Genomic DNA, 16,750 nt, shown 5'->3' with positions numbered 1-16,750 from the left:
AAGTCCTTACTGTATAATATATTCATGGAGGTTATCATTTCACATGTGAAATCCTGTGGTTTTGCCCTTTAAGATATATATTCCTCTCATTTTAGCACCCTTTTGCTATTTATCTTTTTTAATCCTTCTGTTCCCCTAATTTATGTTTCTGAGGATGAAAAAAAAAGACCTTGTTACTGATTTTCTGGTTTTATTTGTAGGATGAGATAGAAGACTTTTCTAAACTTTAATCATGTATGTATGAGAGATGGACTTTTTTCAAACCATGTTTCTTAGCTTGCAATTTTCATTATGCTACATCCAAGATTGCATTTCATATTACATTTTTGTAAGCATGGTTTCTTATTACAATGTATTTTCTATAGTTCTTTGAAGTCACAGTTTATTAAATCAGGAATTTAAATGTGGCAGTGTCTTTTATTTCCAGTGTGTTTATGTATGCCACCAACACCATTCATTATAGAAGTTTTCTCTATTTTGGGAGGTGATTTTGCTGTTGTTGTTTTGATCCTTAATTTCTTTTGGAATTATTCCTATGAGAGTAATTTCCATAGAGAACAGAACTTTTACAGAAAATAATTTTCATTGTTATATATGTCCATATTATTTCTCAGATTTTCCTACATTTTATGTGTCAATTATAAAGTTCAAATTTGACAGTTTCTGATTTACATTATTTATTGCTACCAAGTTGATTGTTCTCTGTAGCCTTTTTACTGTTTTATTTTTCATCTCCCGTATGAAAATTAAAATTACTTTATACACACATGTAGACCTTCCCAATTTATTTCATTAGAAAAGTAATGCTCACTTGTTTTCCACCATTTTTTGATGTAAGGATTATTTATTTTTTTACAGCTTTATTGTGCTATAGAATGGTTCATATACTATACAATTCACCCATTTAAAGTGTATGCTATAATGGCTTTGGATTGTGTTTTTCATTCATGATGAATTATTTATGTAGGATTCCCCATGAAACACGGTCATTTCAATGGAAATTGTGTGGAGGACTGGAGAAGAAGCTGAGGAAGCTATGATCCAGGGTCTGCAGAGGGGCAACCAACCAGAAGTGTAGGAAACACTCTCATCTAAGACCACACAGCACTCACTGAAGGAAGAGGTATGGGACAGGCTGACACAGGACTCAGGTAGCCCTCCCAATGGAGGAGTGGCAACGGGTCTTAAAAACAGGGCAAGTGACCATCTGCACACTAAATGGTGGAATATGTAGCCTCCTTCACCCAGTTCACAGCCCTGAATACCAGCAACAAGGATAGCGCGTGGATGTGCGCACAAACACATGCTCTCTCTCTCACACACACACACACACACACACTCACACACACCCCACCCCACACACAAGAAATTCATGGATTCTTTTCCGGAAAAACTGAATGCCCTATGAAAAGAAAAAGACCTCCACAAATGATGTTTAGTGCTTTCCCAGTACAAATCTGGCAAACCCACACAACCCCCAGAACTTCAATTCAGATTTCTTTTTTAATTTATTTATTTTGGCTGCATTGGGTTTTCATTGCTGGGCACAGGCTTTCTCTGGTTGCGGTGAGCTGGGGCCACTCCTCGTTACGGTGTGCTGGCCTCTCATTGTGGTGGTTTCTCTTGTTGCGGAGCACGGTCTCTAGGCACATGGGCTTCAGTAGTTGTGGCACGCAGGCTCAATAGTTGTGGCTCGCGGGCTCCAGAGCACAGGCTCAGCAGCTGTGGCGCACGGGCTTAGTTGCTCCGCGGCATGTGGGATCTTCCTGGACCAGGGCTCAAACCCGTGTCCCCTACATTGGCAGGCGGATTCCTAACCACTGCGCCACCAGGGAAGTCCCTCAATTCAGATTTTTAGCAACTTCACATTTCAGTATAAACACAGTCAAAGATCACAATTTTTTTTAACATCTTTATTGGAGTATAATTGCTTTACAATGGTGTGTTAGTTTCTGCTGTATAACAAAGTGAGTCAGCTGTACATATACATATATCCCCATATCCCCTCCCTCTTGTGTCTCCCTCCCGTCCTCCCTGTCCCACCTAGACGGGTGGGATTGGGATCACCAAACATTTAATGAGTAATTCTAATATGAAAGACACACACACATACACACACAAACACCTGATTCTTGGAGAAAAACGGAAGAGACACGTACAATGAGGGACAAAAGAGCTTCAAGGAGAACAAAACATTGTACAAGGGGATTCCCTGGTGGCGCAGTGGTTGAGAGACCGCCTGCTGATGCAGGGGACACGGGTTCGTGCCCCAGTCCGCGAAGATCCCACATGCCGCGGAGCGGCTGGGCCCGTGAGCCATGGCCGCTGAGCCTGTGCGTCTGGAGCCTGTGCTCCGCAATGGGAGAGGCCACAACAGTGAGAGGCCCGCGTACCGCAAAAAAAAAAAAACAAAAATAACATTGTACAAGAAGCATAATCATATTAGATGATTTGCCTCAGTAGTGAATAATTATAGTAATTATTATTAGTTATAATTATACATAATATTATTATTGCAATGTAAAGGCAGACTAAATAAGGTGATATAAGTACATTGGAAGGGGAAGGAGGAGGGGAGGAATGTATTTTAAAAATGCTGAATCATCTACACCATAAAGCAAATCAATAGATAATGCCTAAAATGGATAAACTGATAAATAGCTAATATATTATTTTAAAATATGGAGAAAAGTATCAAACAGTATCAAAATTACCAGCTAAGCCAATTGTAAGTGACTGCCTCCAGGAAGTGGGATTGAGTGAGGATAGGAGGTAAGGGCTGGTAGGAGGAAAACCAGATAAAGAACTACTGTTGTCCATTATAAGCCTTTTAGTACTACTTGAGGTTTGAACCACCCATAAATATTACTTTGATAAAGAATAAAAAATAATTTAAAAGAGAAAACCCAGACACAGTATTCTAGTTGGCATTGTTTGGTTTGTTTTCTGAATTACAGTTTTTGAAGAAAGAGAGCAAGGACTTTTGAGCTGATAGCTACAGAAATTGGTCAACTCTTCTAATATTTTAAAGTAAACTGGTTACTTCCTTAGATGATCCGTCAGGGAGGAAAAATCTTAGTAATTCCTTGAGAAAATAAACTTTGAAGTTTAAAAAAGAAGGCAGGCAATAATTTCTACTGCAAGAAGGAAATAAAAACTTCAAGGGGCGGTAATAACAATAATTTTCTCAGACATGTATCTGCGACCCTGATTGCCTGGGGGTCGTGAGAGTCAGGTTCCTGCTGAGTCTCTCAGTCCTAGGTCCTCACCCCCTTCCACCTTTTTTGCATTCCTTAACCTCCTTCTCCTCTCCTGTCCCCTCTTCGCTGCTCCAACTTTTATCAGCACTAACCATACCAGAAATATTTCTCTTTTCAGATATACCTCATTGAATACATAAGTGATGAGTGAAATGGTAAAACTTCCTCTGTGCAAACAAAATAATGATATTGCAAACAGTCACAAAGACCAAACGAACTAGGTATGTTTCTTACTGGCATGAGAATGTTGATTCGGGTGGGAGTGTTAGCCATAGCTAATAATAAAAGAAGATTCAGCATCCCTGATTTAAAAGAAGAAAAATATACAAGTGTATTCTCCAACAGCCTTTGGTGGATGAATATGTACTGCACCGACACATGGACCCTTTCAACACTCTACCCTTCTCCTAAGCACGGTGCCCCCAGACCCCCAGTTGAACACTGAAGGTAGAGGCTATCCATCTGATAACGCTTTCAGGTGGGAATAGAACCTGCAGATGTCTACCCTTGACTTTCCGAAACTGTCTGAGGCATTATGTCACATGATGGATGACATGATGCATCTTCCTTCTACCTTACAGAGAACAGAATTTCCCAACAGTTTTAAATGTTGGCCTTTAATGACCGCAATGATTGAGAAACATCTATGACCATTTTTATCTGGGGAGTTTTAGGCTTTTTGAATGGCAAGCCACATGCTTTTCTTTGTGTTTGACAGAATTAAATAATTTCTATACTAGAAAGACAATGATTGATGAAGAAATTTTGTTTTAATATACATTTAAAACATATCCTCTAGGACTTCCCTAAGAAGTTAAGAATCCTCCTGCCAATGCAGGGGACATGGGTTCGATCCCTGGTCCAGGAAGATCCCACATGCCTCGGAGCAACTAAGCCCGTGTGCTACAACTACTGAGCCCATGTGCCACAACTACGGAAGCCCGCACGCCCTAGAGCCCACGCTCCGCAAAAAGAGAAGGCCCCGCTCGCCACAACTAGAGAGAGCCCGTGTGCAGCAGCAAAGGCCCAATGCAGCCAAAAGTAAATAAAATAAAATAAAAAGTACTACATTTAAAATAACAGAAATAAATAAAACATATCCTTTAAAATAATTTTATGTGACACTTTATTTTTTACTCTCTTTGTCTGTCTCTCTGTCTCTGATAATTCTAGGATTTACAGAGTCCCTAGAATGTCCTTCTTCCCATCTCCCTCTCTCTCCTGGTCCATTTTTGGGTTCAGCATGAAATCAGGCTTGTTGATTCCCCTATTCTGAGCTTGTACTGAGAGTGAACTTTCTTATACTTGCAAGTGAACTTGTACTTGGTTGAACAACTCGGACTTTGCCTTCTACCTTGTAGGCCCCATGTACCTACATACAGAGTAGATAGATACAGAAAAACTATGACAACTCTGGTAATCAAGGAGGTGGTGTTGCTAGGCAATGGAAAGGAAAGCAGGAAGCCTTGTACGTGGGTCTTAGCAGTGTATCAGGAATAAAGAAGACCTGCCAGTCATTCCTTTTCCTCAGGGGACCGGTTTAACATGCAGGGGCAGGGTGGGCCCAAAATACGGAGATTCAGCAGTAGCATCTGGGCTTCTCTCTGGGGCCCATGTTTGCAGCTCATCACCATTCACGGCCCTGATGCCACATTCTGCTAAGGGGGCTCTTGTGCCTCAGTAAGCGTCTCTTCTCCCAGTACATTCTCCTTTCCCCTCCTGATTTACCTTAGTTCTGAGGACCAAGCTTCTCACTGTCCCCAGTTGGAGATCCTGTTTCATTCTCGAGATCCTGCTTAGAGTCCCCAATCTTAACCCCAACCTGGGACAGATGCCTTGACAATAACAACTGTAGTTTCCAGCTATCATCCCTGCCCTGGCTTCACCATCCTGAGTGCCCTTCCTAGATTCTCCCTGGTCTGTGACTGACAGTGACCATTTCTCAGCCCCATCCTGAGTCCCACCCCAGTTTTTGCCATGCCTGACTAGAGGGGTCTAATACTCCAGCCCTCACTTCTCCTTCCAAGTGCAATCCTTTCCACATGCACTCCAAATTCCAGTGTCCATGCCTCTTTGAGAAATCCTGAAGTATGATGTTACTATCCTTTCATGCCTTGCTTCGATGTCCTTTTTTGGACCCTGTGTTCTGAACATGGAGGCCCATGCACACTGGTGCTCTGGCATAGGCTAGAGCACATGGTCCAGACTATATACGAAGTATCAGAGGGTTTCTCATTTACAAATGGGTTTCGTTCCCCAGAAAAGTCTACTTCTAAGACAATAATTGAGTCTACAGGAACAATCATTTCAGAGTCGACGTTATAAATTGTAGTTGGGCTCTCATGTCAGCCTGTAAAAAGCCTATTCGATACAAAATGCACCAGAGGTATGGTGCTTCGACTCTGACAAAAACTATCTCTGTGAAGAAATGGAATTTAGGTTTTAACTAGCAGTTCCAGGATCAAGCCTCTGAGCTCCAGCTGTGGAAGAGGAAACGTCACTAGTTTCTTACAAGAGAAGGTGGAATCAGAAGGGCACTGGTGGAATACAAAGAGTTAACGGAGCTGCAGTAGGAGTGGAAGGGTTAGAAGCAAACTGACCTCACATATTGCTACAGAAGCTGTGGTGGGTGAGCCTAGCTAGTGGAGAAGAGGAGGTGGAAAAGTCACTGTTGGGAACCCTCCTGCCTGAGCAGCCAGTGTCATTGGTAGAGTAGAGAGATGGCCAACTAACAGGGCCCAGGATGGTCACAGGGGGACTTGCTATATCAAATCTAGGACAGGGGAAACCTGGGAGTGGACCAAGGTTATGAACAATAGAGATGTAAGGAGTGGTAAAAAACTGTCATGATTTCTGCCCAGAACCTCCTTTGGAGAAACTGTTCCCTACCCCTTACCCCTATCCACAGCCATGTCACTGCAGCCTGGGGCCACCAGGGTAATTCAATGACTCTATCTGAACAACACAGATTAGACAAAGGATGGAACTTTTACCTTCGCAGGAATTTGATTTTAAGATCAGCAGAAGTAAGGTTCCCTCAGTATACCTGAACACAAAATACGAAAATTCAGGGACTCTGTGTAGGCATGTTCTGCCATGTGGCCATGGAACACAGAAAACTGGCTGGCAGCAGAGAAGAACTAATTCACTGTTCATCCATTCATTCAACGAGGGGGGAAAAGGAAAGGCAGAGGAAGGGAACTCATGTTTCATGAGAGCTTATTATGTGTTGAACAGGACATCACACAGAGGCTGCAGAGAAAACCAGACAGTGGTCCATGAATGGGTGCTATAGACAGTAGGGAGAGGAATTTGATTGTGATGATTAATTTGCCATAAGCTGGAGTCAGAGACTAAGGATGTGCCTGGCCTGTTTGGGGCATCCACCCAGGGCTCCTAGTCCTACCGTTAAAGAAAGTTTTTCTTCTCTTGCTGAGTGCAGCAGACCTAAGAGAACCTCCATGGATACCTTATGAGGATTAGTAACTTGTTTTTTACACGCACATGAGAAAAAGTAACCATCTAGTTTGAATAGCCACTGTGTTCCGAAGGCAAACAGAGAGCAGTGTTGAGGAGAAGACAGCATCCTGAAACAGAACCTCCGACATTCTGTACGTGAGTTAAGCGCCTTGCATAACATTATGCACAACTGGATGTTCAGTTAATACTGCATGGCTTAATCAATGAATTCTATCTTACAAAAACGTGCTTATTTTGTCATCTTCAAAGAAACACCATCACCCAGATTATGACACAATAACATGCTATACTGACAAGACCACAGGACAATGATATAATCAGTGATGAACACTGCCATAGCCCACAGAACAAAGCCAAATTGTAATTACCAAACTCGGCGACTCAAGTGGAATGCAATATCTCTAAGCTTGTGTGATACAAGAGTACTACAAATGCAATCTTTTTTATTCTGTATATTGATAGTACTCACAAGAATTGCTGCTTGAATACAATTCAACAGTAACCTTGACCAATGTGGCAAGATAACCCAAGAGAAAAATTAACTGTGTTTCATGTTTCTACAGTCTCAAGACAAAACAATGAGATATGTTACTCCAAATTCCCTATTTCTATCCTGACTCATCTTCTTCTAATGATACACAAACAACAAAAGGAAAGTTGAGCTTTCTCTGCCCCAGGACTGTGCTATGAGCATTTTTTTCCCCTCAAAAAACCTAAGCAGAAAGCAGAATTATCCAGGAAGGGTGCGGTACTAAGGTTTAAGAGGAAGGGGAATGGCCTGACCCGACACTGAAATAAGGAGGGGATGGCAGTTACCAATGATTCCCACGTTGCCCACAGCGAGGCAGAAAGTGGCTATTTTATTGATAAGCAGAGCATGAATGCCAAGGAGCCACAGAAAGTACCAGTGACTGTGTGGGGCAGACCCGTCACCTCTAAACAGAACCTACTGCCAAGAGCAGTGGCATCTATAATGGATGAAACACCAGAGCAGTAGCGTAGCTAGCACACTTGACACTAGGAGCTGATCATTTTTTTAACACCTTTACCTCCCTAAGGTAAATTTTTTAAAGAATTAATCACATAATAATTATTCTCTTGACTCAATTCCTTAGTTTTAAAACAGTTAACGGTTTAAAATATAAAATTTCAATTTAAGAGTTATTATACAAAGGCAGTAGGATATTTCATGTAGGAACTAAAAGGCACTAACCAAGCAAAAGTATTACGCATCACAGTTTGTGCTTTGTTGGGCTGTCCCCCGAAAGCCTACAAGGCCTGTACCTGTCAAGCTTCAAGACCAAAGAAAGAGCCCGGAGTCAGCAACAGAGACATCAATGGTTTAAGGATGAGGGCGCTTCCACGTCCGAAGCAAGGTCCTGGAGCGACACCCCACCGTGTGCGGGCGGATGGCGGCAGATGACGAGCAGGACATGGCGGCAGTCTTCACTCCCAGCGGGGGAAGGGGAGATTGCCAGTAATACGGGGAATTGATGTCAGGTGGGCTCATCAGTTACCAGGGAAACCAGCAGAGGGGTACGCCCCTCACTGCCCCTTTGATAACGATAATCACCACCTGGGACATTGCGCAAGTATGTAGGAAGGTCAGTCTTGTGAGTAGGGTATAGGTGAAGCAGGCATCGGTCGAGCAGGCAGTGTACAGAGAGCAAGAGAGCAGCCCCCTTGAGTGGCCTGACCATACACACTCTGATTCACTGTTTTAAAATTTAAACACAAAAATTCCAAGTTGCCATATAGTATTGGAGTATCTGAAGTTTTATATCTTCATCTGCATAATCAATGTGCTATCTTTGCTTTTTTTTAATTGAATCTACTGTTTAAATGCAGGAATGCGTAGTACCACAGGGATTCACTCAAGTGATTCCTAACATTTAGGAATTTATCACTAAGCAAACATGTATGCCTGCTGGGTCCATGGCAGAACTGGGGGTAGGGGCCAGGGAAAAACTGAATTACTAAAACTTCTCCTAATTGAAGTCCATGTAGAATGAAATATCTTTTAAAGAATAAGTAATAAAGGTGCTAATGTGTAGCTTAATGTATATTATTAGAACTCAACAGTGTTCACAGCAACTGTTTAGAATTCATGCACACAAAGATTTTTTTCTCACGATGGAGTATCTATCCCTGAGTGTTTGAAATTGCTGCTGCATGGTGATAATAAAAAGCAGAGAAACCTTTTAATCAGCATTGTTATTCTTAATTACCCATAAAAATGCACCCCCTTATGGCCTGCACCTGGAGCAGACTGTTCCCACCAGCCCACTTTTGGTGCCCACAAATTGTTTGGAATTGCATAATCTCTCCAGGACATTTGTACCACCAAGAGAAGAGGGAAAGGCCTCCCAAAATATAACTGAGATTAAATTTTCTACCTGTTAGACTGGTGTTTGTATCCGACTTCATTTGATTTTAAAAAATGATTCTTTACCTGAATGTTGTAAATTCTTATCAGTTATAATAATATAACATAATATTTCCATAACATAACTAACATGAGTGACATATTACATGCTTAAACGTTTGGTTTTTTCTACATTAAAAAACTAATCATTCTTTGATTTTTTTTTCTGGTAAAATATGGGAGGAAGTGGTCAAATGTTCAAAATCTGATAAAGTAAATCAATCATAGAACCTGTGATTCTGGATAAATTTTCTAGATAATCCTCCTACCAGGAAATCTTGTATAACTATGGTAAAAATGTTATCTTTTCCCTCTCCAACTTGGTAGTCACTAAAAGTGTTCCAGGCTTGAAAATTACTCAGCCTGTAATTTCCGCAGACTGAACCATTCTGGGAGTAAAATGATGTCATATAAATAGTAATAAACAGTATTTCTTTGCTTCAGCTCCACCCACTATTTCAGTACTTCAGGTCACTTTCCATCTTCCAAATTACCTGCATTTATTTATAGGTGCATTCAGAGGGGCAGCTAATTTTTGCAAACCAATAAGCCCTCTTTAACCTTTATCAACTCAGAGATCTTTACTGCCCCTGAAAGCCATGGGGCCGTCTAAGGCCACCTATGCTGCAACAGTCACCCTCTGCTTCCAATGAGGACACCTAGGGCACCTCCACAAAGCTGCTGCTGTCACTGATGTTGCCATAGCCAGTACTGGTGCAGTGACACGGCTTAGGCTTGACCTGTGAGATTCCCACAGGCATTTGAATACAGGTAGCAGCACTCGAAATTACAACCAGTTAAGAAGTTAAGAACATGAACGCTTAATTCTAGGAAGAAAACAAGGAAAGAATGTTCCCCAGGAGGCATGAAGGATCTGAGATGGCCGAGAGCAGTCTCAGGTCCCAGTGTGCAGAAAAATGATCGTCTCTCCTAGTAGGAGCATCCCTCCCCGAGGTACCAAATTTTCAGACCAGCAGAGCCAATCCCCAGTCCTTGACGCTCAAATTTACATAATCTGCCAGAGAGAGAGAGAGGCAGAATCTTTGAGTGAATACTGGTTGAGACTAGTTTCTCCAGCCATACAAATCAAATAGAGCCTTGGTAGACTGACTATCAATTTTATCCTTGGGAACTACATACAGGTTCCATGAACCAAAACTAACGATGTAGATGCATGAGGCTACACTACTTCTGCCACTCTCTGGAACCTACCTGCCCCTGAACCACTCATTCTCACCAGCCTTAACAGGCTTGACAGTGTCTCTCTCATCTTACCTTAGACCCCAAAAATATAAATCACAAGTTCCACTTTAATGTTGGAGAAGGAGGAATAACTCTTTACAGCGGTTCCTCAGTCATAGTAAATGCTAAATGAATGAGAACCTCTTTCTTTTTCTTGGAATGGGGGAGGGCAGTTTAAACAGTGACTATTAAGTAGGTTAATAATGATTAAGTTTAGCTTACTGCAGTAAGAGAAAATCCTTAAAAATTAGAAAATAACATATTGACAAATGTAACTCTAATCAAACCACCTCCTCAAATGAGGCAGAGACTCTTTTCCTTCTCTCCACATCCTGAGAATTCCAGAGAAAGAGGAGGGTCAGAAACAAGTCACTGGGCTCTGTTATGGTACAGTAAGCTTGTCTCATTTCAGCCCCATCCCAGGGACCAAAGGAAGATGGAGGCCCCTAAACGCTGGGAAAGAATCTTCTCTCAGCTCAGGTCCTGCATGTTACGTGGTGTGACGTGCTCTTGATGGAACATTTGTATCACTTGATGGTGACAGCAAACCTGACCTCCTGATGAAGTGCGATTTATCTTCACAGTGATTAGCTGGGTCTCCCAACTCTGCACTAGTTCAGTCATATGCTTCATGTTAGGGGCACAAACTCTTTGAACATCTTGACGTGGTGATGCTCATCCCAAAGGAGAAGGATGTAAATCAGCCATGTCCACTGGACCATCATCCACGAGCCCTTTTAGCTTATTCATGGGTCAGAATGTTCACCAGGTATGTTCAGGTTTTGGATGAAATCTGACACTTTCTTCTACGTCAGATTGTGAATTCTAAGTTTGACTACTGCTTCTACCCTCCATAGCTTCTTCAGGAGGGGAGCCAGATACATACGGAGGGAAGACAATATGAAGACACAGTCACAGTTTCATCCCTCGCAGCCCTCAGAAGAAAACAACCCTGCAGACACCTTGATCTCAGAGTTCTAGCCTCCACAACTGTGAGAAAATTATTTCTCTGTTGTTTAAACCTCCCAGTCCGTGGTACTTAATTATGGCGACCCTAGCAAACTAGCTTACTCATTATATGTAATGCCTTTATTATAATGTAAAGAAGAAATAAATGGAATGTAATTTACAATAAAATACATATTTGCACTTGTAAATGTTCAAGCACAGCTATACCAAAAGACGTAATGTTTATACCAATACTGGGCATGCAGTGGCTCTAAGTGTGACAGTAAAAATATGCGCTGACACAGACAGCACATGTTATTGGCAACTCAAATACAAAATTTCGAGTAACATTACCGTTGGTACGTGATTTTCTGAAAGAGTGAAAAACGCTTGGTAAAATTCCAAACGAAACAAACAACAATCTTCCTTCAATTTACATGGTAGTTACATTCCTGGAAAATTCAAGAAATTCGTGGTATTTATTTGACACACGGGAACAGGTGCTAGGCACAGATAATTATAAATAGGTTTTTCATCTCCATGAATGTCCTGTGGAACATTTGAAAGTCACAGCCAGTTCTTCATTTCTCTGTACATTTGCAGGTTGTCAGGATGTCTAGCATCACTGGCCCACAACCCTCATTGCCAGTAGGGTTCACAGTCATCATGACAACCAAAAATGTCTCCTTATTTCCAGAATATGTCCTAAAGACTCTCTAAAGGGGAGTATCACCTTGGTTGAGAAGCAGTGAGATATAAGAAAATAAAAGATGTAATGTATGGCTACCTTTTGGTGCTGGGCCACTCCCATTCCCACTCCCTGACAGAGCTCCCCCTGCCTGGAGGCAGAGAGCTGGGGACTGGTTCACATGGGACCACACAGTAGGCAAGTCAAGCAAGGGATATGCATTTCTGAACGGGTCTTGTTGAAAGTCACAGTCTTAACACTACCCTTGAGCCTCAGGCATTAAAATGCTCCTTTGCTTGAATTTCAGAGGCCTCAAGTGCTCCATGTTCGATAGAGACTAGCAGCTGTGGGCATGCCTTCCTCTGTGTGTTTCTGTATGTTTGAGGGGCTTGGAAAAGGCTAAGGCTCTGCTGTGATTGCAGAGGCATCAATGGGTTAGAGAACCATCCTGACAAATCCTGCTGCCCATTTCTCTGCTCCTGTTCCTGGGCTATTGAACATGCATTGTTGGAGAAAATCACATGAACCAACAGGGTAGTTCTACCAGCAAGCTATGATCTCTAACCATTAACTGGGCCCTCAACGACGCACCCAATCCTTTTGTCCCATTCTGCCTGTCCCCCAGGATGTTTCCCAGTGTTTACTCTCAATATTTTTTGTCCCCTTCTCTCAAGCACTCAAATTCCACCTTGTTGTTGCACGCTCCAATAAGATTTCTGTACATTTTATTGAGACAAGATCATTGTTCAGAAAAACAATGATCTCAAAATTCTTCCTCTCAAAATTTATTTTCCTCTTGCACAACAAGAAGAAAAGTCCACTTGTGCTGCCTATTGCTCCCCTTTCCAAGGGAACCTGTTCCATTATTTAAAGAGATTCAGATTTTCCTTTTCAACTGCCCTCCTCTTCCCTCAACTTTGCCTGAAGACATGCTGTTTGAGTTAGAACCCTTTGGTTGCAGGTAGTAGAATCCAACTTGAGTGCACTTTAGCCAGAAAATAGGACTTTAAATAATAATAATAAAAAAACCCAATGGTAGGAATGCCGTGGATCTCAGGAAAGGACTTGAACGAGTATTGCAAAGCCATCAGCACTCCTTCCACCCTTCTTTGCTGCTCCTCTTTGCTTCGTTTTTCTCTTTCCTGTACACTAGCTTCTTGTGGCTTCCTGTTGTCGACTGAAGAAATGCACAAGCTAAAAGTTGAGAGTTATGTTTTATTCAGCGGATTTTCTGAGGATGTCAAGCCTAGGAGACAGGACTCTCAGATGGCTCTGAGGCACTACTCTGAAGAGGGAAGGGAAGAGCCAGGATATAAAGGAGTTTTGTAACAAAAACCAGGTAATTGGAACATCAAAAGATTACTGTTAATTAAAGAAAACCAGACATCTCAAGTTAATGAATTTAGTGCTTTTCTATGTATGGGAAGATGCAAAGTTCTGGGCTCATTGATATCATTCCTTTGATATGCACCTCAGCTAACTAGGGCTGGTATCCTGTTTTTTTCCATCTTGAGTCTCCTCCGGGTGCACCCTTGGGCGTGACTGCAGTGGCTGATGGCTTGATGGCCGGGCATCTTTTGTTTACTGATGTGGCAGGAGGCATTCTTAGTCCACAGTGTCCACATGGCAGAATCCCAGTTGCAGGAGTGAGAACCCAACTGGCTAGCTTGGATCAGGCCTAATCCCCTGGCCAAGTTCAGCTGAGATGGCTTAACAGGGATCAGATTTACCCTCCTGCCTGAAAAAGATAAACACACAAAATATAGAAGCAATGGGATTTGAACATGGATATCAGGTAGCGCAGGACAGTGAATCTTGAGAGAAGGCAAACAGACGAGGTGAGCCTTATGGTTGCCCCAGCTTGCTGTCTGGAGAGAGTTTCCAGAATGCAGCATGGGGAGGGGGAACCCAGGTGGAGCCCAGTGGTCTCTCTGAGTTGAGAAGACAGAGCTGGAATCCAGGGAAGGCATGGTGGATAGAGATAGCAGGACAGAGTACTAGAGAGAGAAGAGAGCTGGAGAGAGAGAGAGAGGGAGAGAAAGAGAGATGTGAGGGAGAGAGAAAGAGGGGGAGAGAGAGAGAGTTAGTTCAAGATCTGGCTCACAGGAGGATCTCCTTGAGGCTTCAGCTAAGTCGTGATCAGCACATGGCTGTGAAGAAACTACTGGAAGCCAGGGAAAGAGCCACCTAAAAGGATCAGAGGGTGCACTTCTTGGAGCCTTCACAAGGCCTGGAATAGTTTATTTCCACTGGTCAGAATGGTAAGCCTTGTAATTCACAAGGTACCCAGTAGAGTATTCAGAATGAGATAGGAGGGAAGGGGGCAGGGCACAACCTTTAAAAGAATGACATAGCCGTTGAGGTTACAATAGAAACTGGTTAGACCCTACTAGGCCCAAGATGGCAGAAGATTTGGCTTCCAGTAGACCTTGAGCCTCATTATACACTCATTGTAATACATTAGGATCTAAATGACATACCCACAGGGGCCATGATGGTTCCAAGGCCGACCGTAAAAGGCCAAAAAGTGGGCTGGGCGGTAGCCCAGTTCCTGGAAATCCCTGCCCCTTTCCCAAAATAGTTGGAATAATCCTCCCACTCGTTAGCCGATGAAATTACCCAGCCCATAAAAACTAACCACCCCATATTTCAGGGCCACTCTCACCTTTTGAGAGGGACCGCATTCTGTGTAAATAAACAGACATCTCTCCAAATAAACTGCTTTCACTTTGCTATGGCTCGCTCTTGAATTGTTTCCCGTGAGAAGCCAAGGACCTTCACTTGGCGGTCTGTCCCATGGACTCACCCAAGACCTGCGACATGACCATCCTCTTGTGCCCCATCTTCCTATAACAAGAAGAGAATCATCAATTTAGCCTTCAAGTCTGTTCTGGTCCTGCCTAACAAAGTTTAAAATCAAACCTGAAGGGACTTCCCTGGTGGCACACTGGTTAAGGATCCGTCTGCCAATGCAGGAGACACAGGTTCGAGCCCTGGTCTGGGAAGATCCCACATGCCACAGAGCAACTAAGTCCGTGTACCACAACTACTGAGCCTGCGCTCTAGAGCCCGCGAGCCACGACTACTGAGCCCGCGTGCCACAACTACTGAAGCCTGTGTGCCTAGAGCCTGTGCTCTGCAACAAGAGAAACCACCACAATGAGAAGCCCGCGCACCGGAACGAAGAGTAGCCCACACTTGCCACAACTAGAGAAAGCCCGCGCACAGCAACAAAAACCCAACGCAGCCAAATAAATAAATTAATTAAATAAATTAAAAAAAAATCAAACCTGAAAGAATCCAACAGTTTCTGTTAGGGAACCGTTGACTGAAACAGCCTGCCTTGGCCAGGCATAATAACCACTTGCATGAGTTGTCCCGAACAGGAGGTCCCCATAAGGAACAGGGTGCTGCCACCAAAAACTAACCAGGAGAATTTGGGAGGGGCCAAGAGGAGAGAGGAGACGCCAGACTATAACATGGCCTGCCAACCTCCCAGAAACCCTCACGCTGGGATCCATCTTGGCTAAGAGATGTGTGCACTATCAGGAAGGGCCTTGAATTGGACCAAATATGGGGACAAGCAAGATGATTGACCAGAGACACCCAGAAAGCTGACCCCACCACCATAAACCCTGAGACTGTAAGCCACGTGGCAGAGCAGTTCTCCTGAGTTCCCTTATCCCGCTGCTCTCTGCCCGGGTGCCCCTTCCCAATAAAGTCTTTTGCTTTGCCAGTACGTTTGTCTCCTCGGACAATTCATTTCCAAGTGTTAGACAAGAGGATTGGTGAGGTTGGGTGAGCAAATGCAGACCCTTTAAAGCAATACTGCGTGCTACCCATTCCATGGGCCCCAACTCTCCAGGTTTAGGGGAATCTTCCTACAGCTAAAACATGCATGGGAAACCCAGAGGATGGTACACCTTGCGATCGGGAAAGGTTTCTAAAACGCACCAGAGCCCCCTCTCAGGCCCTGGAAGGGTTCCCCCTTCCAGTAACATCTCTAAGTAACTTAACTGCATCCCAGAACAAAGCTCAAGAATATTTATGCAAATACAAAAACATACAGCACCCAGTAGGGTAAAATTCATGATTCTGCATCCAATCAACCCTCAGCTGAAGGAAAGAAGCAGAAAAGGAAGAGGAAGGAATAAAGTTCTATCTCAGAAATTTTATGGATGTTATAATCACCTCCTCTCCTATCTTACGGCTATTAATATTTTCTTCTTTACACATCATAGTATTGTTTGAATTATTACAAAAGCATCCATTACTATTGTTATTTTTAAAAACTTGGTCAACAAAATGAATCACTAAAGTGAGAATACCAAACAAAAAGAGAACAAGAGAAATTTCTGCAGTGCTTTGAAAGGATGAAGTTCTCTCTCTCCCTACTTCCTTTGCCTCCTCTTTCTGCCTACCTTTGCGGGAGGTCCTCAGTTTCTTTACCTCGATCTCTAACCTGTCCTTCCTTTCTCAGGTTAACTGATTACAGAATGCATGGCTAGTTTTTGGAGAAAATTTTGTTCTTGTCTTTGATATTTAAATTGGCAGATTTTAACATCTTACACATACTTCTCAAAGAAGAAGGGGTACTTCTCAACAGCCCCTCACTGGTAGTTCAGTGCCTTTTGTTCTGCCCTCTACCCTGCTTCCCCGGCCCTGCTCGTTTGCCTGAAACCCATCTGCCCTGTCCCTAGGCAAAGG

At 43.0% G+C, this 16,750-nt stretch overlaps 1 long non-coding RNA gene across 1 annotated transcript; it reads right to left on the bottom strand.

Annotated features, from left to right (window-relative positions):
* Positions 1-13,244: 13,244 nt before the first annotated feature.
* LOC113617488 (uncharacterized) lies at positions 13,245-15,064 on the bottom strand. Its single transcript, XR_003431669.1, has 2 exons — positions 14,709-15,064; positions 13,245-13,781 (listed from the first exon to the last, which is right to left on the bottom strand). It is a non-coding gene; the product is annotated as an uncharacterized LOC113617488 (long non-coding RNA).
* Between the last annotated feature and the right edge of the window lie 1,686 nt (positions 15,065-16,750).

This window comes from Aethalodelphis obliquidens, unplaced genomic scaffold, assembly GCF_003676395.1.
Source record: "Aethalodelphis obliquidens isolate GAN/ISIS:26980383/991018 unplaced genomic scaffold, ASM367639v1 scaffold4, whole genome shotgun sequence".
NCBI classification, from domain to species: Eukaryota; Metazoa; Chordata; class Mammalia; order Artiodactyla; family Delphinidae; genus Aethalodelphis; species Aethalodelphis obliquidens.
Note: the sequence above shows the minus strand (reverse complement) of the source record. Positions and strands in the feature narration are given on the sequence as shown.